Source organism: Molossus molossus, unplaced genomic scaffold (genome assembly GCF_014108415.1).
Source record: "Molossus molossus isolate mMolMol1 unplaced genomic scaffold, mMolMol1.p scaffold_m16_p_5, whole genome shotgun sequence".
Taxonomy (NCBI): domain Eukaryota; kingdom Metazoa; phylum Chordata; class Mammalia; order Chiroptera; family Molossidae; genus Molossus; species Molossus molossus.
In genome coordinates, this window is record NW_023425388.1 from 50,520,084 (window position 1) to 50,543,964 (window position 23,881).

Consider the following 23,881-nt stretch of genomic DNA (forward strand, 5'->3'; position numbering starts at 1 on the left):
TTATTTGGCCTTAATTGCAGATCTTTTGAACGCGTATTAAATGCCAAAGCACTTACCAGAGCTTGAGGCCCTGAGGTCAGACAATCTCTACTCCTAAGAAGTTAGTGGTCTTAGAGGGAGAACATTGAACACACATTTGTAAACTAATGTTAAGTGCTAGAGGTATATACAACTAGAGTAATGTCACAAGGAAGGAAGATTAATTTCGCTGGCACCCAACAGTATATAGTATACAATAGTCTCCCCTTATCTATGATTTCAGTCCCCATGATTTCAGCTGCCTGCAGTCAAGGGTGGTCTGAAAATATTAAATGGAAAGTTGCAGAAACGGACAACTCGGGTTTTTAATTGTGTACCGTTCTGAGTAGCATGTTGAAATGTCATGCTGTCCTCCTCCGTCCAGCCTGGGATGTGAACCACCCCTTTGTCCAGCGCTCTAAGCTATGTACCCTTCCAGGATCGCAGTGTTTGTGTTAAGTAAGCTTTGTTTTACTTAGCAGTGCCCTGAAACTGCAAGGGTAGTGATGCTGCCAAAGAGAAGCCCTAAAGTGCTTCCTTTCAGTGAAAAGGTGAGCACACTACAATAAAATATCTTGAGGAACCACTTTTACATAACTTTTATTGCAGCATATTGTCATAATTGTTTGTTTTCTGTTAGTTATTGTTAATTTTTTCACTTTGCCTAATTTTTTTTTAAAATTATTTATTTATTTATTTTTGTTACAGATATTTCACCTTTTTTACCCCATTGGCACCCACCTCCCCACCCCACCCCCGGCTTAGTTGTCCATGTCCATTGATCATGCATACATGCATATAAGTTCTGTGGTTTATCTCTTCCCACCCACCCCCACCCCCTCTTCTGAGGGATGTCAGTCTGTGCCCTACTTCCATGTTTCTGGGTCTGCTGTATTCCTCAGACTGTTATGTTCATTATATTCCGTATATAAGTGAGATCATGTGGTATTTGTCCTTTTCTGCTTGGCTTATCTTAGGATAATACTTTCCAGGTCCCTCCATGTCTCTCAAAGGATAAGAGATCTTTCTTTCTTACAGCTGCATAGTACTCCATTGTGTATATGTACCACAGCTTTTTCATCCATTCGTCTACTGATGGACACTTGGGCTGTTTCCAGATCTTAGCTATTGTAAATGGTGCTGCTATGAACATGGGGTACATATATTCTTTCTGATTGGTGTTTCAGGCTTCTTAGGGTATATTCCTAGAAGTGGGATCACTGGGTCAAATGGAAGTTCAATTTTTAATTTTTTGAGGTAACACCATATTGTTTTTCATAGTGGCTGCACCAGTCTGCATTCCCACCAGCAATGTATTAGAGTCCCCTTTTCTCCACACCCTCGCCAACACTTGTTGTTGGATGAGTTGTTGATGGCAGCCATTCTGACAGGTGTGAGGTGATACCTCATTGTTGTTTTAATTTGCATCTCTCTGATGATTAGTGATGTTGAGCATTTCTTCATATGTCTCTTGGCCATTTGTATGTCCTGTTTGGAGAGGTGTCTATTCAGCTCCTCTGCCCATTTTTTAATTGGGTTCTTTGTCTTCCTTTTGTTTTGTTGTATGAGCACTCTATATATATTGGAAATTAACCCCTTATCTGATACATCATTGGCAATGATGTTCTCCCATACAGTGGGTTGCCTTTCCATTTTGATGATTGTTTCTTTTGCTGTGCAGAAACTTTTTAGTTTGATGTAGTCCCATGTGTTCGTTTTTTCCTTTGTTCCTGTTGCCTTAGGTGATGTGTCAGTGAAAATTCTGCTCCGTATGATGTCCAAACTTTTGTTGCCTACATTTTCGTCTAGAATTTTTATGGATTCACGGGTCACATTTAAGACTTTTATCCATTTTGAGTTTATTTTTGTGTATGGTGTAAGATGATGGTCTAGTTTCATTTTTTTGCATGTAGCTGTCCAATTTTCCCAACACCATTTATTAAAGAGGCTGTCTTTACTCCACTGTATGCTCTTGCCACCTTTGTCAAATAGTAATTGAGTGTATTGCCTTGGGTCCATTTCTGGGTTTTCAGTTCTGTTCCACTGGTCTATATGCCTGTTCTTGTGCCAGTACCAGGCTGTTTTGGTTACAGTCGCTTTTGTAGTATAACCTGATATCTGGTATTGTGATCCCACCTACTTTGTCCTTCTTTTTCAAGATTGCTGTGGATATTCGGGGTCTTTTTTGGTCCCATATGAACTTTTGAAGTATTTGTTCTAGTTCTGTGAAATATGTCGTTAGTATTATGATGGGGATTGCATTGAATCTATAGATTGCTTTGGGTAGTATGGACATTTTAATGATGTTGATTCTTCCAGTCCAAGAACAGGGTATGTGCTTCCACTTTTTTATATCTTCCTCTATTTCTTTTTTCAATGACCTGTAGTTTTCTGCAAATAGGTCTTTTACTTCTTTGGTTAAGTTTATTCCTAGGTATCTTAATTTTTTTGGCGCGATAGTAAATGGGATTGTTTTTTCGGTTTCTCTCTCTGTGAGTTCATCATTGGTGTACAAGAATGCCGTCGATTTTTTGACGTTAATTTTGTATCCTGCTACTTTGCCTAATTCATTTATTAAGTCTAGTAGATTTTTGATGGAGTCTTTAGGGTTTTCCATATATAATATCATGTCATCTGCAAATAATGACAGTTTCACTTCCTCCTTTCCAATTTGGATCCCTTTTATTTTTTCTTCATGTCTGATTGCTGTGGCTAAGACTTCCAGTACAATGTTAAATAAGAGTGGCAAAAGTGGACATCCCTGTCTTGTTCCTGTTCTTAATGGAAATGTTTTTAGTTTCTGTCCATTGAGTATGATGTTGGCTGTAGGTCTTTCATATATGGCCTTTATTATGTCGAGATATGATCCTTCTATTCCCACATTGCTGAGCGTTTTTATCAGAAATAGATGCTGGATTTTGTCGAATGCTTTTTCAGCATCTATTGATAAGATCATGTGGTTTTTATTCTTCATTTTGTTTATGTGGTGTATCACATTTATTGATTTGCGAATATTGTGCCTTGCATCCCTGGAATGAATCCCACTTGGTCATGGTGAATAATTTTTTTGATGTATTTCTGGATTTGATTTGCTAATATTTTGTTCAGGATTTTGGCGTCTATATTCATCAGGGATATTGGCCTGTAGTTTTCTTTCTTCATAGTGTCTTTTTCTGGTTTGGGAATTAGAATTATGCTGGCCTCATAGAATGTGTTTGGAAGTCTTCCTTATTCTTGAATTTTTTGAAATAGTTTGAGGAGAATGGGTGTTAATTCTTTCTTGAATGTTCAGTAAAACTCCCCCGTGAAGCCATCTGGGCCTGGGCTTTTGTTTGCTGGGAGAGTCTTGATTACCTCTTCAATTTCCTTAGTTTTTATTGGTCTGTTCAAGTTTTCTATTTCTTCCTGGTCCAGTTTTGGGAGACTGTGTGTTTCTAGAAATTTGTCCATTTCACTTAGATTGTCAAATTTGTTGCCATATAGTTGTTCGTAGTAGTTGTTAACGATCTTTTGTATTTCTGTGGTGTTGGTTGTTACTTCTCCTCTTTCATTTCTGATTTTGTGTATTTGGGTTCTCTCTTTGTTTCTTGGTGAGTCTAGCTAAGGGTCTGTCAATCTTGTTTATCTTTTCGAAAAACCAGCTCTTTGTTTCATTGATCCTTTGAATTGTTTTTTTGGTTTCTGTGTCATTTATTTTTGCTCTGATCTTTACTATTTCCTTCCTTCTACTTGCTCTGGGGTTTTCTTTTTGTTTGCTTTCTAATTCTTTAAGTTGTGAGGTTAGACAGTCAATTAGAAATTTTTCTTGTTTTTTGAGGTAGGCCTGTAGTGCTATGAACTTCCCTCTCAGAACTGCTTTCGCTGCATCCCATAGATTTTCTGTTGTTGTGTGTTCATTTTCTTTGGTTTCCAGGAAGTTTTTAATTTCTTCCTTGATCTCCTCGGTGACCCATTCATTGTTTAATAACATGCTATTTAGCCTCCATGTGTTGAAATGTCTTTGCATGTTCTTGTTGCAATTGATTTCTAGTTTCATGCCATTGTGATCTGAGAAGATGCTTGATGTGATTTCAGTCTTCTTGAACTTGTAGAGATTTAGTTTGTGTCCTATCATGTGGTCTATCTTTGAGAATGTCCCATGTGCACTTGAGAAGAATGTGTATTCTGTAGTTTTGGGGTGTAATTCTCTGTAGATATTTATTAAATCCATTTGGTCTAGTGCTTCATTTAGAATCTCTGTTTCCTTGCTAATTTTTTGTCTAGAGGATCTATCCAGTGCTGTCAATGGGGTGTTGAAGTCCCCAGCTATGATTGCATTGTTGTTGATTCCTCCTTGGAAGTCCTCCAGAAGATTTTTAATATATTTTGGTGCTCCTATATTGGGTGCATATCTGTTTGTCAAGGTTATATCTTCCTGTTGGATAGATCCTTTCAATATTATGTAGTGGCCTTCTTTGTCTCTAGTTATGGTCTTCATTTTGAAATCTATTTTATCAGATATGAGAATTACTACCCCAGCTTTTTTTTGCTTTCCATTTGCTTGGAAAATTTTTTCCATCCCTTCACTTTCAACCTATGTGAGTCTTTTGTTGTGAGGTGGTCTCTTGTAAACAACATATAGATGAGTCATGCTTTCTTATCCAATCAGCTACTCTGTGTCTTTTTATGGGAGCATTCAGTCCATTTACATTTAAGGTGATTATTGATATGTACTTATTTATTGCCATTTTTGTTTAGTGGGGCTCTATTTTTCTTCCCATTTCTCCTGCTAATTACAGCAGTCCTTTTAACATTTCTTGCAGTGCTGGTTTGGTGCTAATGTATTCCCTTAGCCTTTTTTTGTCTGGGAAGCTCTTTATTTGACCTTCTGTTTTGAATGATAGCCTTGCTGGGTAGAGTAGTCTTGGATTCAGATTCTTGTTTTTCATGACTTTGATTACTTCATTCCATTCCCTTCTGGCCTGTAGTGTTTCTTGTGAGAAGTCAGCTGAGAGCCTTATGGGGTTTCCTTTGTAGGTAACCTGTTGCTTATCTCTTGCTGCTTTTAGGATTCTCTCTTTGTCTTTAATTTGTGGCATTTTAATTACTATGTGTCTTGGTGCGGGCCTGTTTGGGTTCTTCTTACTTGGGGCCCTCTGTGCTTCTTGAACTTGAATGCCTTCTTCCTTCACCAAATTAGGGAAGTTTTCTTTCACTATTTCTTCGAGTATATTCTCTAATCCTTGCCCATTTTCTTCTTCTTCGGGGACTCCTATGATGCAAATATTATTACGTTTCCAGTTGTCCCACAGTTCTCTTAAGCTGTCTTCCTGTTTTTTAATCGTTTTTTCCTTTTGTTTTTCTGATTGGTTGATTTTTTTCTACCCTGTCTTCTAATTCACTGATCCGGTCCTCAGCTTCCTCTACTCTGCTTTTTAAACCTTCCAATGCGTTTTTCTTTCTGATATGTCATTTTTTATCTCTTCTTGATGGTCTTTAATTTCTAATTTGCTTATTTTCAGTGTCTCTATGTCCTTACTCATGCTGTTGAGCTTCCTGAAGATCATGGCTCTGAATTCTAGCTCTGTTAACATGCCTAATTGCTCCACATTGATCTCATCTTCGGTGGGGGTCTCTTGCTCTTTCATTTGGCTTCTGTTTCTGTGTTTCACCATTTTGGCTATCACTGTGGGCTTTGGAGCCTGTCAAGTTTTCCCTTGGGTGTTGGTGTTCTGCTGTTTGTGGCTCCCTCTCCTGTGTTTAGATGAGCGAGGGAGGACCCACGTTAAACACCACTGTCAAGTCTTACTTTCCTGGTTAAAATTGCTAGCCCAGGAAAGGTACTGTTATCCTCTAGCTTTTTGCATGGAGGCTAGCAGTAGAGGTTACTTGATGAGTTTTGGGTTGTCAGTTGATTGAAAAACCTCCCTCAGGTGCTCAGCACAAGGGGATTTCAGGAGGGTGGGGCAGACGCTGGTTGTTAATGAGCCTCAATTAGCACTTCAATGGCCCTCAGGGTGGGGTTGGATCTCCGAGGGAGCGGCTGCTGCCTCTCCCCAGAACCTTGGGAAGGAGCAGTATGGCCGCCGTCCTGCGTGGCTGCAGTCAGCAAAAGCTCTGAGCACCCTCCAAATCCCGACTGTCCCGACACAGTTCCAGTCCAGTCCGCCCTCCCTCTGCCAGAGCCCAAGGTGTGTGGCTGTGGCTGTTTCAGCCTCTGTCCCGGCTCTGCGCTGTGGAGCCGTTTGGGAGTGTAACCCGAGGGCACCGCTCACAGCTAAGGCCGCTGCCAAGCTGCCGACCGTGGGCTCCCAGCCCCCGTCTCACGCCTTCGCAAGCCCACCAAGATCGAGTCAGTGTCCCTGGTTATATGATCCTCGCAAGCTGCTTTTCTGTTGATTTTTCCCGTCAATTTGTCTGTGTTATAGTTGTAATTCCAGTTTGGTTCTGGGAGACGGTCTGTGTAGCTTCCGTTCACTCTGCCGCCATTTTTCTCTCCAACACTTTGCCTAATTTCTAAGTGAAACTTTATCATAGGTATGTATTTATGGGATAAAACAGTATACATAGGGTTTAGTACTATCTGTAGTTACAGGTATCCACCGGGAGTCTCAGGACATATACATATCCCCTGTGGAGGTGGGGCACACACATACACACTACTACTGTAGGGAAAAGAGCCCAAACTGAGACCTGTCCGTACCTGTTGTTTCCCCAACTATTAAAGTAAATTGTGGTATCTGGCTGATGAAGTACTTTGATACCTGTAAAAATTTAAAAAAATTTTAAACAGCCCTGGCCTGTTTGGCTTAGTGGTCAGAGCATCGGCATGCAGGCCAAAGAGTCTTGGGTTTGATTCCTTTCAAGGGCACATACCTCGGTTGTGTTCAGTCCCCAGCCCTGGTCAGTGCTGTGTGGGAGGCAGCCAATTGATGCATCTCTCTTGCATTGATGTTTCTCTCTCTCTCACTCTATCTCTCTCTCCCCCTCTCTTCCACTCTATCTGAGGAAAAATATCCTTGGATGAGGATTTTTTAAAATGTATTTTTAAACAGCTTTATTGAGATGTAACTCATATAACATGCAAAATTGCCATATAAAGTGTACAAATTTGAAATGGTTTTTATTATACTTACAGAATTGTGCAACCATCACCACAGTCAACTTTAGAACAGTTTCATCATCCCCCAAAAGAAACCTGTACTCATTAACAGTCATTTCCAATCTCCCTCCTCATCTTCCCAACTCTAAGGAATCTCAAATATAGGTTGTCTCTATAGTTTTGCCTATTCTGGACATTTCATATATATGGGATCATATAACATGAAGTCCTTGGTGACTAGCTTCTTTAACTTAACATTTTCAAGGTTAATCCATGTTGTAGCATGTATCAATATTTTATTCCCTTTTTAAAATTTTTATTTTTCAATCACAGTTTATATTCAATATTATCTTGTATTAGTTTCAGGTGTACAGCATAGTGGTTAGACAATCACATACTTTACAAAGTGTTCTCCTCAATATTTCCAGTACATACTTGGCGCCATACATAGTCATTACAGTATTATTGACTATTTTCCTTATGCTGTACTTTACACTCCCATGTCTATTTTGTAACTGTCAATTTGTACTTCTCACCCAGTCTCCAACCTCCCTCCCCTCTGGCAACCATCAGTCTGTTCTCTGTTTCTATGAGTCTGTTTCAATTTTGTTTGTTTATTTTGTTCTTTAGATTCCATATATAAGTGAAATCATATTAATTTCTTTTCATTGCTGAATAATAGTCCATTGTATAGATATATCACATTTTATTTATCCATTCATCAGTTGATAGATTTTTGGGTGGTTCCCATTTCTTAGCTATTATGAATAATGCTTCTATGAACATTCATGTACATGTTTTTGTATGAGCATACGTTTTCAGTTCTCAGTTCTTATGGAAATATACCTAGAAGTGGAATTGCTGGGTTGTATAGTAACTCTTTGTTTAACTTTTTGAAGAACTGTCATTTAATTCTAGCTACCCTAGGGGATGTGAAATGGTGTCGCATTGTGGTTTTGATTTGCATTTCCCTAATAATAATGTTGAGCATCTTTACATGTTTGTGTGTGTGTGTGTGTGTGTTTTGTTCTGTTTTTTTTTTTGTTTTGTTTTGTTTTTTTGTCATTTGTAGATCTTCTTTGGAGAAATGTTTATTGAGAAACCTTGCCCATTTGTTAGTTGGATTATTGATATTTTTATTATTAAGTTGTAAGAGTTGGAGATTTTATTCTTGCTTGATTTAAAATAGTCATCTGGAACAGTATCTATATTTAAGGTACCTGACACCCAGAGATTTGGTGATGACTCAAGATCTCTTTTTACATATTATCCAGAGCCAACCTTATCTCTTTTCATGGTTTCAATCAGGGGCCTATATGCTTATGGTTCCCAAATTGTTATTTACAGCATTGAAACAGTATTGAACACCATCCTCAGTTTTATGTTTAAATTCCAGTTGTCTATTGGAATATTTCTTTTATTTTGTTTGTTTATTTTGCTGTTTAGATTTCACATATAAGTGAAATTGTATGGTATTTGTCTTTCTCTGTCTGACTTATTTCATAATACCCTCTAGGTCCATCCATGCTGTCTAAAATGGTATATATGCTACTGGAATATTTACCTGGATATTTCAAAGGGTTATAAAAATTAACATATCCAAATTTTAATATTCTACCTCTCTTCTGTCTTCTAAATGTCTCTGCTAAGACTTTCTTCTCTTTTCCCCTCCTCATCAATTTTACTTCCTGTATTTAAACATTTATCTTTTTCTTTCTGTCTCCCTGCTACCCCATCACCATTTATCAAGCCTCATTCACTCACTTATCTGGAGAATTGTAAAGTGTCTTAGAAACTAAATTGGTGTTTGTGGAGTTTTTATAGCTTTAAGCACTTTATTTGAAGTTCTAGTACCTCAGTTGATTAGAGTATCCTCCTGATATGCCAAGGTTGCAGGTTTGATCTCCTGTCAGAGCACCTACAAGAATTAACCAATGAGTGCATAAAGAGGTGGAACAACAAATCAATCTATCTTTCTCTCTGTAAATAAATATTTTTAAAAAAGAGGAAATAGAATTATATGACAATTCAAACCATTACCTTGAAGCTGGAGTTATAGTTTCACAAAGATGAAATGGGATAGGGTGTACCTGAGGAAAAAACTTTAGCACACTTTTCTCCAATAATTGTGTTTGGAATTTTTCAATGATTCCTTGTGTTTTTGTGCACTTATTACTATTATTTTTTAATCCTCATCCAAGGATATTTTTCTATTTATCTGCAGATAGAGTGAGAGGGAGAGAAAGGGGGAGAGAGAGAAACATCGATGTGAGAGGTATACATTGATTGGTTGCCTCCTGCGTGACTCTGACCAAGGCCCTGGTCAGGCCTCGGTTGCATGAACTGCAACCGAGGTACGTGCCTGTTGACTGGAATCAAACCCATGACTCATTGATCTGAGGGCTGACGCTCTACCACTGAGCCAAACTGGCCAGAGTGTTTTTGTGTACTTATTAATTTCTAATCATTATGGTGGCTATGATGTCCTATTTTTAAACTTTTTTTTTTTAAACCCTCACCTGAGGATATTTTTCCATTTATCTTCAGATAGAGTGGGACAGAGGGAGGGAGGGAGAAAGAGAGAAACATCGATTTGATAGAGCCACATTGACTGGTTGCCTCCCGCACAACTTGACCAGGGCCTGGGGCAAACCACAACTGAGGCTCATGCCCTTGACCGGAATTGAACCTGCGACTCACTGGTCTACGGGCTGAAGCTCTAACTGGCCAGGGCTTGTCCACTATTTTATACCTAGTACCAGTGCTTGGCATATAGTAAGCCTTCAATAATACTTGATGAGGGAATGAAGGAAAGCAGAGTATGAATTTAGAATTGATAAAATAGAATAGATTTAGAACAGAATTTAGAATAGGATTGCCTTTAGAATGGATTTAACTAACTGCAGATCAAAAATATTCCAAAAAATGTTACATTGTTGCTGACATGTATTATATAGTTAGACCTATGATGGTTGTGTCTGTACTGAACTTGTACAGATTTTTTTTCTTGTCATTACTCCCCAAACAGTACAGTATGACAACTATTTACATATTAGATATTATGAATAATCTAGAGATGATTTAAAGTATACAGGAAGATGTGCATAGTTTATATGCAAATATTGTGCCATTTTATATAAGGGACTTGAGTATCCTCAGATTTTGGTATATGCACAGGGTCCTGGAACCAATCCCCCATGGCTACGGAGGGACAACTATATGTGGATAAAAGGAAAAGAGATAGTAAAAAATGACCATAAAGCTTTGTGGGTAGGGGTGGTATATGCAGAAGGAAACAAAATGCCTGCTTGGGAATATTCTCTAACTGAGGTTACTCCCATAGCTTAGAGAAAAGCCAGAGGCTGCCTCTAAATTTGATTATTGATTACAGAGTCTGGACTCTCTCCCCCAACATTTCTTCTTTATTCAACATCTGTGCTAAAATTCACTAATTCATTCTTTCTTTAGTTTCTTGTTTTGTTTTTTCTCATTTAGTCATTCCGTAAACTGGAGAAGGCAGCGAGGGGCAGATCACAGAGGACCTTGTATGCCTTTCTAAGGAGTTTAGATTTTATTTAATAGGGAATAGGGAGATATCAGGGAGTTTAAAAAGTGAGTTATATGGTCGATTTTAGATTTTAGAAAAGTGGTGACAATGTGGAGCATAAATCTGAGGAGTGATGTGGGCAAGGAAAACTGGAGATAGGGCAGAGGAACAAGGCCTCTGTTGGGGGTTGTGCAGAGCATACCTACCAAGGGTCCATGAAAGCTAAGATCTAGGCAATGTGCTTTATACACCTAGAGGAAGAGCCTCCTTTTTCAAGTTCGAACAACATCATTTGATCATTTGGGCAGTGGCAGGTAAACAAGTTCCTAGACTCTTTTTTTTAAAATCCTCACCTGAGGATATTTTCTTATTTATTTACAGACAGAGTGGGAGGGATGGAGGGAGGGAGGGAGAGATAGGGAGAGAGAGGGAGAGAGAGGAAGAAAAACATCCATGTGAGAGAGACATATCCATTGGGTGCCTCCCGCGGACCCCAACCAGGGGCAGGAACCCAACCACAACCGAGGTACTTGCCCTTGACCAGAATCAAACCCATGACTCTTTGGCCTGCGGGCCAGCACTCTAACTGCTAAGCCAAACTGGTCAGGGCCCTAGACTCTTTTTTTTTTTTTTTTATTTTTTTTTTCTTTATTGATTTTATAGAGAGAGGAAGGGAGAGGGAGAGAGACATGGAAACATCGATGAGAGAGAACATCAACTGGCTGCCTCCTGCATGCCCCTCACTGGGGATTGGGCCCACAACCTGGGCATGTGTCCTGACTGGGAATCGAACCAGTAACCTCTTGGTGCATGGGTCAGTGTTCAACCACTGAGCCACACTGGCTGGGGCCCTAGACTCTTTTTTAAAAAAAATTTTTTACTGAAGTATAATTAATATATTATTTGTTTCAAGTGTACAATGAAATGATTTCATATTTGTATATATTACAAAATGATCACTATAGTAAGTTCAGGTAATACCCATCACCATACATAGTTACAAAATTTTTTTCTTGTGATGAGAACTTTCAAGATCCACTCTTCTAGCTACTTTCAAGTATGTGATACAATGTTATTAACTATAATCACCATAATGCACATTACATCTCTATGACTTAGTAATTTATAACTGCAAATTTGTACCTTTTGATCCCCTTACCCATTTTTGCCCACCTTTACTCCCCTTAAACAACCACCAATCTGTTCTCTGAATCCATGAGCTCAGCTTTTGTTTTGTTTTTTGTTTAATTAGATTCCACATATAGTGAGATCATATGGTATTTATCATTTTTTGCCTGACTTATTTAACATAATACCTTCAAGGTCTATCCATGTTGTTTCAATGGCAAGATTTTATTCTGTTTTATGGCCAAATAATGTTCCATTATATATATCTCACATTTTCTTTATACATTTATCCATCAATGGACATTTAGGTTGTTTTCATGTCTTGGCTATTGTAAATATTGCTACAATGAACATGGAGGCACATATATCTTTTTTAAAATTTGTCAGTTACAGTTGGTATTCAATATTATTTTATATTATTTTCAGGTGAACATCATATCACAGTGATTAGATATTTATATAATATATGCAGTAATCCCCCAATAAGTCTAGTACCCACCTGGCATCATACATAGTTATTACAATATTATTGATATATCTCCTATGCTGTATTTTACATTTCCGTGACTGTTTTGTAACTACCAATTTGTACTTCCTAATACCTTCACCTTTTCACCCAGCTTCCAACCCCCCTCTCATCAGGTGACCATCAGTTTGTTCTCTGTATCTATGAGTCTGTTTCTGTTTTGTTTATCCATTTATTTTTTTTCTTAGAATCCACATATAAGTGAAGTCATATAATATTTGTCTTTCTCTGTTTGATTTATTTCAATTAATGTAATTCCCTCTAGGTCCATCCATATTGTACAAATTGTAAGATTTCATTTTTTCTTTATGCTGAGTAATGTTCCATTGCATATATTTACCACATCTTCTTAATCCATTCACCTATAGATGGGCACTTAGGTTGTTTCCATATGTTGGATATTTTAAATTAGTAATACTGCAATGAACACAGGGGTGCACATAATTAGTTTTTTGGTTTTTTTCTTTTTTTTTTGATAAATACCCAAAAGGAAATTGCTGGATCATCTGGTAGTTTGATTTTTAATTTTTTAAAGAACCTTCATACTGTTTTCCATAATAGCTGCACCAATTTACACTTACCAATAATACCCAAGGGTTTCTTTTCTTCACATCCTCGCCAACACTTCTTCTTTCTTGTCTTTTTGATAACAGCCATTCTAAAGGTGTGAGGTGATATCTCATTGTAGTTTTGATTTGCATTTTCCCGATGACTAGTGACAGAGTATCTTTTCATATATCTATTGGCCATCTGTTTTCATTTTGTTCCTATAACTTTTTTTTTTTTTTTAATCCTTACCTGAGGACATTTTTTCGTTTTTGTTCAGATAGAGTGGGAGGGAGAGAGAGGAAGAGAGAGAAAGAGAGAAACATCGATGTGAAAGGGACACATCAAGTGGTTGCCACCCACATGACCCAACCAGGGCCGGGGACAAACTGCAACTGAGGTACATACCCTTAGCGGGAACCGAACCCAAGTCTCTCCAGACCACAGGCCAACGGTCTAACCGCTGAGCCAAACCGGCCAGGGCCCTATAACTATTTTAAAATAGGTTATTTTTTTTATTAAGTTATAATGAGTTCTTTATATATTTTGGATATTTACCTCTTATGAGATATACAGTTGCAAATATATTCTCCCGTTCTGTAGGTTGCCTTTTCATTTTGTTGATGATTTCCTTTGCTGTGCAGAAGTCTTTTTTTAAAAATATGTTTTGTTTTGTTTTTTATCTTTACCCAAGGACATTTTTGCATTTATCTTCAGATAGAGTGGGAGAGGGAGGAAGAGAGAGAGAGAAACATCGATGTGAGAGAGACACATCCACTTGGTTGCCACCCACACAACCCCAACTGGGGCCGGGGACAAACCGCAACCGAGGTATGTGCCCTTAGCGGGAACCAAACCCAGGTCTCTCTGGTCCGCGGGCTGACACTCTAACCGCTGAGCCAAACCGGCCAGAGCTAAAGTATGTTTTTATTGATTTTTTAGAGAGAGAGATAGAAACATCGATGTGAGAGAGAAACATCCATCAGCTGCCTCTTGCACGCCCCCTACTTGGGATCAAGCCCACAGCCAAGGCATGTGCCCTGACCGGAAATTGAACTAGGACATCCCAGTTCATGGGAGGATGCTCAGTCCACTGAGCCACAACTGCTGGGCTGCTGTGCAGAAGTCTTTTAGTGCAATGTAGTCCTACTTGTTTATTTTCACTTTTGTTTCTTTTGCTTGTGGTGTCAAGTTTGAAAAATCATTGCCAAGACCAACTTAAGCTTAGTGCCTATGTTTTCTTCTAGGAGTTTTATGATTTCAAGTCTTACATTCAAGTCTATAATCCATTTTGAGTTGACCAATCCATTTTGAGTTGATTTTTGAATATGGTATAAAATAGCAGTCAGTTTCATACTTTTGCATGTGGCTATCCAGTTTTCCCAAAGCCGTTTACTGACAAAGACTGTCCTTTCCTCATTGTATATTCTTGGCTCACTTGTTGTAAATCGACCATAAATACATAGATTTATTTCTGGGCTCTCAATTCTGTTCCATTGACCTGTTTTTATGCCAATACCATATTGTTTTGATTAGGATACCTAGATTCTTTTAGTGGTCCAGACAAGGAATAAAAAAAGAGAATAAGCAACTGAGTAACCCTGAACTTACAGCAGTGGCAATGATGTTAGAGAGGAATGAATGGACATGATTTGCTGTTCTAGTTGCTCCAAATACTTTTTGCCTACTCTATGAAAGTACATCTGGGCCCTTTAAATACTTTGCTAGCGTGCACTGAAGTTTTGTCAGAATAGGGCATTGAATAAGCATTACAGGAGGAAAATGTTTACTTCCTGGTTCTAGAGCCACAGGCTCCTGCAGCACGTGAGGATTCCCCAGTGACCAGCTCTGAACTTCTGCAGTGTGCCCACAGCGTCCTCAGATTCCAGCTCTGCAGTGCTGGGCTGCCAGCAGCTCCTAGCAGCTAGCAGCTTCCTCCAGAGCACCCACCCTCCACCTTAACCAGATTTTGTAGTAGAGTCTTCTGGCTACTGCAGCATTTGCAGCTTCTCCAGTGCACAGCCCCCAGCAGCATCTAGCAGCACCCAGCACCATCCAGCAGCTGGTGGCTTCTCCTGGCAACATAGCAGGTAGTTTTATAGGTGAGACACTGCCCCATGAACAGCTTTTCCTTGGCATCCTAGAGGGAAATTTTCTGAAAAAATTCTAGAGGACAGATTTCTATTAAGTCTGCCAGTGTATCACCTCAGCAACTTCTCTGCCATCCTATGAGCCGTGGCTATACTTTCTTCAATTAGGTCTGGACCTCAGCTTCTGAGGGGAAGCATGTCTTTCTCAGGTCTCTATTTCAGACATAGGAGTAAGGCTTCTCCTTATATCTCCTATTCTTATATTCTTCAGATATCTCTTTTACTTCTGACTAGTTAATTCTTCATTACCCGTATTCCTAGCTGTAGATCATTCTTTGTATTCAACTTTCTCTATTCAAATTACTATGTGATTTACCTCTCTTGATTGAACCCCTGGTGATTCAGAATTGCTGCCCAGAGCAGTTTTCAAGATTCTGCTGGGATACAGAGGTGGAGGCGAGAGAGAAGCTACATAAACTTCTAGGTTCTGCCATGGCCAGATGGCTTAGTTGGTTGGAACGTAGTCCCATACACCAAAAAGTTGTAGGTTCAATTCCTGCTCAGGGCTCATACCAAGGTTGCAGGTTCGATCCCACTCGAGGTGTGTACTGGAGGCAACTGATCAATGTTTCTCTCTTACCTCTCCCTCTCTCTCTAAAAATCAATAAACATATCTTTGGGTGAGAATAAGAAAACAAAACAAAAAAACTAGGTCCTGACTTTGGTGAGCCGGTGGAAGGACAACGGTGCCATTAACTAGGAAAGAAAATGAATATAGCTAGGGCAGAATGTTGAGTTTAAGTTGGGACATGTAGAATTTGAGGTGTTACTGTGAAGATGTCCAGTGAGTACTGGTTATAGTGATCTGGGGCTCAGGGTAGAGCTGGATGGTATAGACAGGACTAGAATTACCAGTGTGGAGATGGCCAAGGAAACGTTACATTGAATAAGCAAGATCCCTAAAGGAGTGATGTGCAGGTATCCTCAGAGAACTAATAATAGCAGATGAAATCACTGAACACCCACTAGTTGCTTGGAATTATGAATTTGGAAGTAAAAACTTGAGACTTAGTTAAGGCAGGTTTTTATGAATCTGCTTAGAAATGAGAGAAAATTAAGAAAATATTTAGTTAGTATGATGATTGTGGTTGTGTAATTTTGGTGAAACAACCAATCACTTTGGAGTGTACTGAGCACTAGATAAAAATTCAGTTAAAAAAAAAAGAATTTAAATAGAGACCTTCACCAGCTACCTATAGAAGTCTGGGAAAGAGATGAAGATAGCAAAATTAGAATGACAAAACAACAAAATTTAAAGCTCAGACATTTAACATATAAAGCAAATGTTTGTCCTAGAATTACTTCTAAACTACTAATAGAGGCTGATGATAAAAATTCAAACAATAAATATGCATTGTAAAAAGTGAAAATCCTCTTTTCCATTCTCCTTTTTTAAAAAAAAATCTTTATTGTTGGATGTAAAATGTATTACAGATGTTCCACATTTTCCCCCCATTGACCCCCTCCTCCCCACTCCCGCCCCCCTCCCACCTTTTCCCACACTATTGTCTGTGTCCATTGGTTATGCATGTAAGTTCTTTGGTTTATTTCTTCCCACCCCCCCAACCCCTTTCCCTTTGAGGTTTGTTAGTCTAGCAATGAATTTGTACTTCTTAATCTCTTCCTTTTTCACCCATTCCCCCAACCCCCCTCCCAACTGGCAACCAACAAAATGTTCTCTGTATCTATGAGAATGTTTCTGTTCTACCTGTTCATTTTGTTTGTAGATTCCATTGTCGACAGATATGTATTCATTGCCATTTTGTTTGTTCATACATTTTATCTTTTTCTTCAAAAAGACCCTTCATCATTTCATATAGTAATGGTTTGGTGGTGATGAACTCCTTTAGCTTTTTCTTGTCTGGGAAAGTCTTAATATGGCCATCGATTCTAAATGACAGCTTTGCAGGATAGAGTAATCTTGGTTGTAGGTTCTTGCTTTTCATCACTGTGAATATTTCTTGCCACTCCCTTCTGGCCTGCAAAGTTTCTTTTGAGAAATCAGCTGACAGCCTTATGGGAACTCCCTTGTAGGTAACTAGCTGCCTTTCTCTTGCTGCTTTTAAGATTCTCTCTTTGTCTTGAACCTTTTGCATTTCGATGATGATGTGTCTTGGTGTGGGCCTTTTGGGGTTCATCTTGTTTGGGACTCTCTCTGCTTCCTGAACTTGTATGTCTGTTTCCTTCACCAAGTTAGGAAAGTTTTCTGCCATTATCATTTCAAACAGGTTTTCGATTTCTTGTTCTCGGTCTTCTCCTTCTGGCATCCCCAAGATGCGAATGTTGGCACGCTTGAAGTTGTCCCAGAGGCTCCTTACACTATCCTCATTTTTTTGGATTCTTTTTTCTTTTTGCTGTTCTGATTGGGCATTTTTTGCTTCCTTATATTCCAAATAGATGGTTTGCTCCTTGGATTTACGTAGTCTATTATCGAAGTTGTGTAAATTGTTCTTAATTTCAGTTAGTGCCTCCTTTAATTCTAACTGTGCATCCATCATTTCTGACTGGTCCTTTTTTATGCTCTTGAGGCCCTCCCTAAGTTCACTGAGGTTCTCACTAAGTTCATTGAGTATCTTTATAAGCAGTATTTTGAACTCAGCATCTGTTAGGTTGCTTATCTCCATTTCGCTTAGTTCTTTTCTTGGGGTTTTGTTCTGTTCTTTCATTTGGGACCTGTTTCTTTGTCTCTTCATTTTGGCTGCCTCCCTGTGTTTTTTCAGTGTATTGCTAAATGAAAGGTATGGGGCTCGCTGAGACCAGATGCTGCTTGTTTGAAAGAATTTAGGAAAAACCTGAAGCAGGATCCAAGACAGGCAATCCTATGGTTAAGCAAGTGGAAATAGCTTGGGTGGGCCTGAAAGTTGGGTGGGGTGGGGCGGGGCCTCAGGGAGTCACCAGGGCGGGGCTACCAGTGTGAGCCAGGTTGCTGGAGGCCCAGCTATGGCTTCTGTTTGCCGCACCAGGGAAGGGCTCACCAAAGGAACAAAGGCCTCTTACAGCACGTTTGTCCCAGAGAAAGCCCCCTCTCCAGCCCTCGCTCCGGTGCCAAACAGCTCAGTTCTTCCCTGTATGTCTCTGGCTCCCCTCGAGCTGCCTCCCCTCCAAGCTTAGAGGGAGTAAGTCCGATAAGTTCGTGCGCGGGCCCTTTAAGGAGCTGCCTGGGGCTCCAGCCGCTTCAGCTTCCCTGAGCCTCAGTTCCCACTGGTTTTTCCAGCCAGAAGTTATGGGGACTTTTCTTCCTGGCACTGGAACTCTGAGCGGGCCACCTGGTGTGGGACGGGGACCCCTCAGTCCTCAGGAAGGACCTTCCCAGCTGAGGTATCCTCCTGATTTTTATCCGCCACACTTGGGTGTGGGACCAGCCTGTCGCGCCGCAGCCGCCTCCGCCCCTCCTACCAGTGTGGATGTGGCTGCTGCTTTAATTCCGTAGTTGTAGGACTTCCATTCAACTTGATTTCAGGCAGTTTTGAATGATGGTTGTTCTGTAGTTTAGTTGTAACTTTGATGTGGTTGTGGGAGGACGTGATACCGCGTTTACCTACGCCACCATCTTGACCAGAAGTCCTCCATTCTCCTTTCCCAGTCTTATTCCTCAGAGGTTATTCCAGTTAAAAATGTAGTGTATAACCTTTTAAACCTTTGGTTAGATAGACAAATAAAAAATATTTTTAAACAGAACACATGGAATCATGCTAATCATATTCTTTTATTTTGACATGCTCTTCTGTGACATTTTTTTCACTTAGCAATCTAAAATATGCTGAATATTTTCCCATATTAGTACACACAGAGTTAGCTCATATCTTGAAACAGTTGTATGTTATTCCATTGGAAATATGTGCCCTGTTCTATTTTACTGTTGTCTTTTTTTGAGGGTGAGAAGACAGCTATTTAAAGAGCATGAACGGAGAGTGGGAAAAAATAAAGAGCAGGGACAATTGCATTACTGAGATGGAATCTGTCAGGATACAAAGGCACTGACGTGCGAACATTTGGCAGTTTCCAAGAGCCCAGAGTCCAGACATGGGATCCCCGTGAGCACAGCTATATACTGGAGGGGGTTGTGATGCCCAGAGTAGGGTCTGGACATCTTAGGGTTGAACCCTGCCTCCCTGTTGACTAACTGAGAGACCCTGGGCAAATTGAATTTTTGTGCTTCGTTTACCTCATCTATGACATAGGAATTACATGAATACCTACCTCATAGGCTTACTGTCAGGATTCCGTGAGTTAGGAAATACAAAGCATTTGAACAATTGTCTAGCCTATAATAAACAATTATTATGTAGATCTTAGAAAGGATGTCGGATGTTATTTAAATGCAGTGGGAAGCTATTGGAATGTTTAAGCAAGGGAATGGCTTGACTCAATTTTTATTTTTATCCTCATTGGATAGAAAATGGGTTGGAAGGAGGTGAAAACTAGGAGACCAATTAGGAAGCAATTGCATTGGTCCAGAAGAGATACTATTGTAATAGGGTGGTAGCAAAGGAGATGGAGAGAAATGGACAGATCTGTTTTGGAGATAGAATTGAGTTGGCTTGTAGGAGGGTAAGGGGATGGAAACTTTCAAGAAGGACTCAAGAGGGCTGTGGTGCTCTAGGCTGAGATGGGGAAGCCTGAAATAAAGGGGGCTGGGAAAAGGATACGAATTTGCTTTTGAACTCAACAAGTTTGAGATGCTATTAAACATCAGAGTGTACGTTGTCAAGTAGACAGTTGGCTATACAAATAAATTATTGGATATATATTAAAATCTTATATATCTGGAATTTATAAATAAATTATTTTTAATCATTACTTTTTAATCAATGGATAGTAATTAAGTAGTAAACTGTGCATAGAACACCAAACTATTTTGTTGGCAATGGAACTTTTTAAAAAAAATCCTCACCACAGGATATTTTTTCCATTGATTTTTAGAGAGAGTGGAGGGGAGTGGGGGAGGGAGGAGGGAGAGAGAAAGAAAAATATTGATGTGAAAGAGACACATCAATTGGTTGCCTCCCACACTGCCCTGACCAGCACTGAGGATCAAAAGGGCAGCAATGGAACATTTTAATTGGCTTTTTTCTCTGATTATAAAAGTGATGTTATATTTTGCATGTAAACTATTGGCTATATAATGTTCTATAATGGCTGTACACAATTTATTTAATCATTTTCTTTGTTTTTTTTCCTTAATTTTCAACATTTCAAATAATGCTTCAATGAATACTTTGGAACATAAATCTACATCTGAGTTTTTTATTTTTTGCTTCGGATAGATTCCTAGGAGGAGAAATACTTTGTCAACTAGTATGATCTATTTTAGGATTTTTGAAACATATTGTCAAATTACCTTCTAGAAAAATTGTATTAATTTACATTTCTACTCATAATCCATGAATGTTTATCATACCATTGCAATCATAATGAAAAACTTTGCTAATCTAATAGGCGAAACATGACATCTTGTAATTGTTTAATTTGCATTTCTTTAACAGATAGTAATAGGAATGATCTCTGCTAATCTATTGTCTTTTTTTTTTTATCCTCACCTGAGGACATTTTTCCATTTTTTTGTTCAGATAGAGTGGGGGGGGGGGAGAGAGAGAGAGAGATCAACGTGAAAGGGACACATCGAGTGTCTGCCACCACACAACCCAACCAGGGCCGGGGACAAACTGCAACCGAGGTACATGCCCTTAGCAGGAACTGAACCTGGGTCTCTCTGAACTGCAGGCTGACGCTTTAACCGCTGAGCCAAACTGGCCAGGGCTCATCTATTGCTTTTAATACTAACTAATGGCTGTGGTTCTCCTGGCCTGCAATGCTCTCTGTGCCCCACCTATCCCTTTTACCTGGTTAATTCTTACCCATTCTTCTTCTTTCATCTCTAGTGACATTTCCTCAGCACTAACTGCCCTCCTTCCTGCCTCTAGTATATGTCTATTTTTTTAATATATGTTTTCATAGACCCAGGTTCCTCTTCTTCAGAATACTTATTTCTGCTTGTAGTTATATATTTATTAGTTGGAGTGTTTGATGAACATGTATTTTCCCCAAAACTCTATGCTTCAAGAGGAGGTCAGGAACATTGTGCTCTTCTTTGAATCCCCACTCAATAAACAGTTGTGAAATAAATAAATTGATGAAAAAATGAATAGGAATTGAGAAGAGAGAGTTACTATGGTTGGCTGGCCTGGGTCATATGCCAACCCCTGTGCTGGGAGGCAGGTCACTTACTGGAAAAAGAAGTGGCATGAATATGGTCAATGGGAAATCATTGTGAGCTGGGCAGCTATCCCAATTTGTGGTGACCACAAGAAATTCAAAATTTTCATGTAGTCAGATTTTCTCTTTTAAGAATTTTTTTTATTACATTTAGGCTGAGAAAGTCTTTTCTCATCTTGAGATAAGAGAAATGTACCCTTACATTTTATTCTAGGTGCTTTCTTCTTATGGTGTCCTTTAAACATCTGACAGCATGGATAGTTTTCATTATGAATACAGAAGAAAACACAAACAGGGCTTGGCAGGCAAGAACAAATGATCTGAATTGGACAGAAGAAAGAGAAGGTAAAATTCTTTGTCTTTTGATATTTATCATATGAGACAAATATGATATGAGAAATTTTCTTTTGCTGATTTGCTATGGGAAATGGAATGTCTTGATGTCAATATTGTCTTCACCAGAATATTTATAGAGCCAACACCATGAAAAAAAGACTCAAAGAGTGGATTAAGTTTTTAAAAAGATGTAACAGATTTTCTCAGACCATATCAGCATAACAAGGTGAGAGGTCACATAACCAGTTACAAAACAGTATTTGATGCTCAACCAGCTAAATTTCTGGAACTTTTCTTCTAATCCCCAGTCAGTCCCAGTCCCTCCTGATTAGTCCAAGAAGTACCTAGGAAAGTGTCTCTCACCTGCTTCCTCATCGTGGCATTTCTTTACCATTCCCAGCCAGGACGGGAGTTGGTGGCTCTGATTTAGACTGCATGGCTTGCCTATGGAGATTCTCAGCCTGTTGCTCTTTTATTGGATACCTTCCCTATTAAGATCCTAAACTGGCTACTATTATATTGAGAGAGGTTTTATTTATGAAGTCTTTCCTTACCCACTAGTTACAAAGATATCCCCTATGTTCTTCTATTTACTCTTTTCGTCTATCACATTCAGGTTGAATTTTATCTAGAATCCACTTTTGTGGGTGGTGTGAGATAGAGTTCATTTAATTTTTTTTCATTTAGATATCACCAGTTTTTCCAATACAGTTTGGTCAATGACAAGTTACATATATAATGGTGATCCCATAAGATTATAATGGAGCTGAAACATTCCTATTGCCAAGTGACATCATAAGCCATCATAATGTTGTAGTGCAACGTATCATTCACGTGTTTGTGGTGATGTTGGTGTAAACAAACTTACTTTACTGCCATCTTTTAAAAGTATAGCATATACAATTATGTACAGTACATAATACTTCATAATAAATGAATGTTACTGGTTTATATATTTACTATGCTATTTATCATTATTTTAGTGAGTGCTCTTTCTACCGATTAAAAAAAAGTTTACTGTAGCCCTGGCCGGTTTGGCTCAGCAGTTGGAGTGTCAACCTGCGGTCCAGAGAGACTCAGGTTTGGTTCCTGCTAAGGGCACATACCTTGGTTGCGATTCATCCCTGGCCCTGGTTGTGTCGTGTGGGAGGCAACCACTCGATGTGTCCCTTTCACATCGATGTTTCTCTCTCTCTCTCTTACTCTCTCTCCCTCTCACTCTATCTGAACCAAAAATGGAAAAATGTCCTCGGGTGAGGATAAAAAAAAAAAAAGCTTACTGTAAAATAGGTTGCCATTTTATGTCAGTAGCAACCTCATACATCTCATGTTTACTGTGTCTCTTGATTGCATCATTTTCTCTTGTGTTTGATTTAATCTCTTGTTGTTTTCATTGTGGCCCCTAAGTAAGTGTTCACACATTACATAATTGCCTAACAAGCCATTTCTGAGAACATATCCCCATCATCAAACAATTCATGACTGTATTGGGTATTAAATGACTTGTAAAAAAATAACTTTTTATTAATCAATAACTTTGTGATGCTGCTTTTATTGTTTATTATATTTCCACATATACAGGTCTATATCTAGGCTATCCTGTTTCATGGGTCTATCTGATTGTGCTTGCACAATACTGCTTAAAAAAAAAGTATTAATAAGGCTTTAGAGTATGTCTGTAAAACTGGTAGGACAAGTCCCCCTTTTTGATGGTCTTTTTGATATGTCAACTTGGCTGGTTATTCAATCAGAACTAACCCAGGTATTGTTGTACAGGTATTTTGTAGATGTGATTAAATTCCATTAGTCTGTTGACTTTGTAAGGAAAATGATCTTAGATAAACTGTATGGACCTAATACAATCAGTTTAAAGGCCTTGCAAGCAGAGCTGAGGCTTCCCTAATGAAGAAATTTGTCCTGTGGATTGCAATTTCTCGCTTCGCCTGAAAGTTCTGGCCTGCTTTTTCTGACCGCCTGCTCTATCAATTTCAGACTTGCCTAGGCAATCATGTGAGCCAAATTCTTGAAGTAAATTTCTTAATATGTATTTCCTACTGGTTCCATTTTTTTTTGGTTTAATCCTGACTAATATATCCCTTTTATGTTTAAAAAAAGATTTACTTAATTATTTGTAAATCTTTTTTTTTTTTTTAATTTTTTTTTAATCCTCACCTGAGGACATTTTTGCATCCATCCTCAGACAGAGTGGGAGGCAGAGATGGAGGAAGAGAGAGAGAAACATCGATGTGAGAGAGATACATCGAGTGGCCACCACCCACACCACCCCAACTGGGGCTGGGGACAAACTGCAACCAAGGTACATGCCCTTAGGA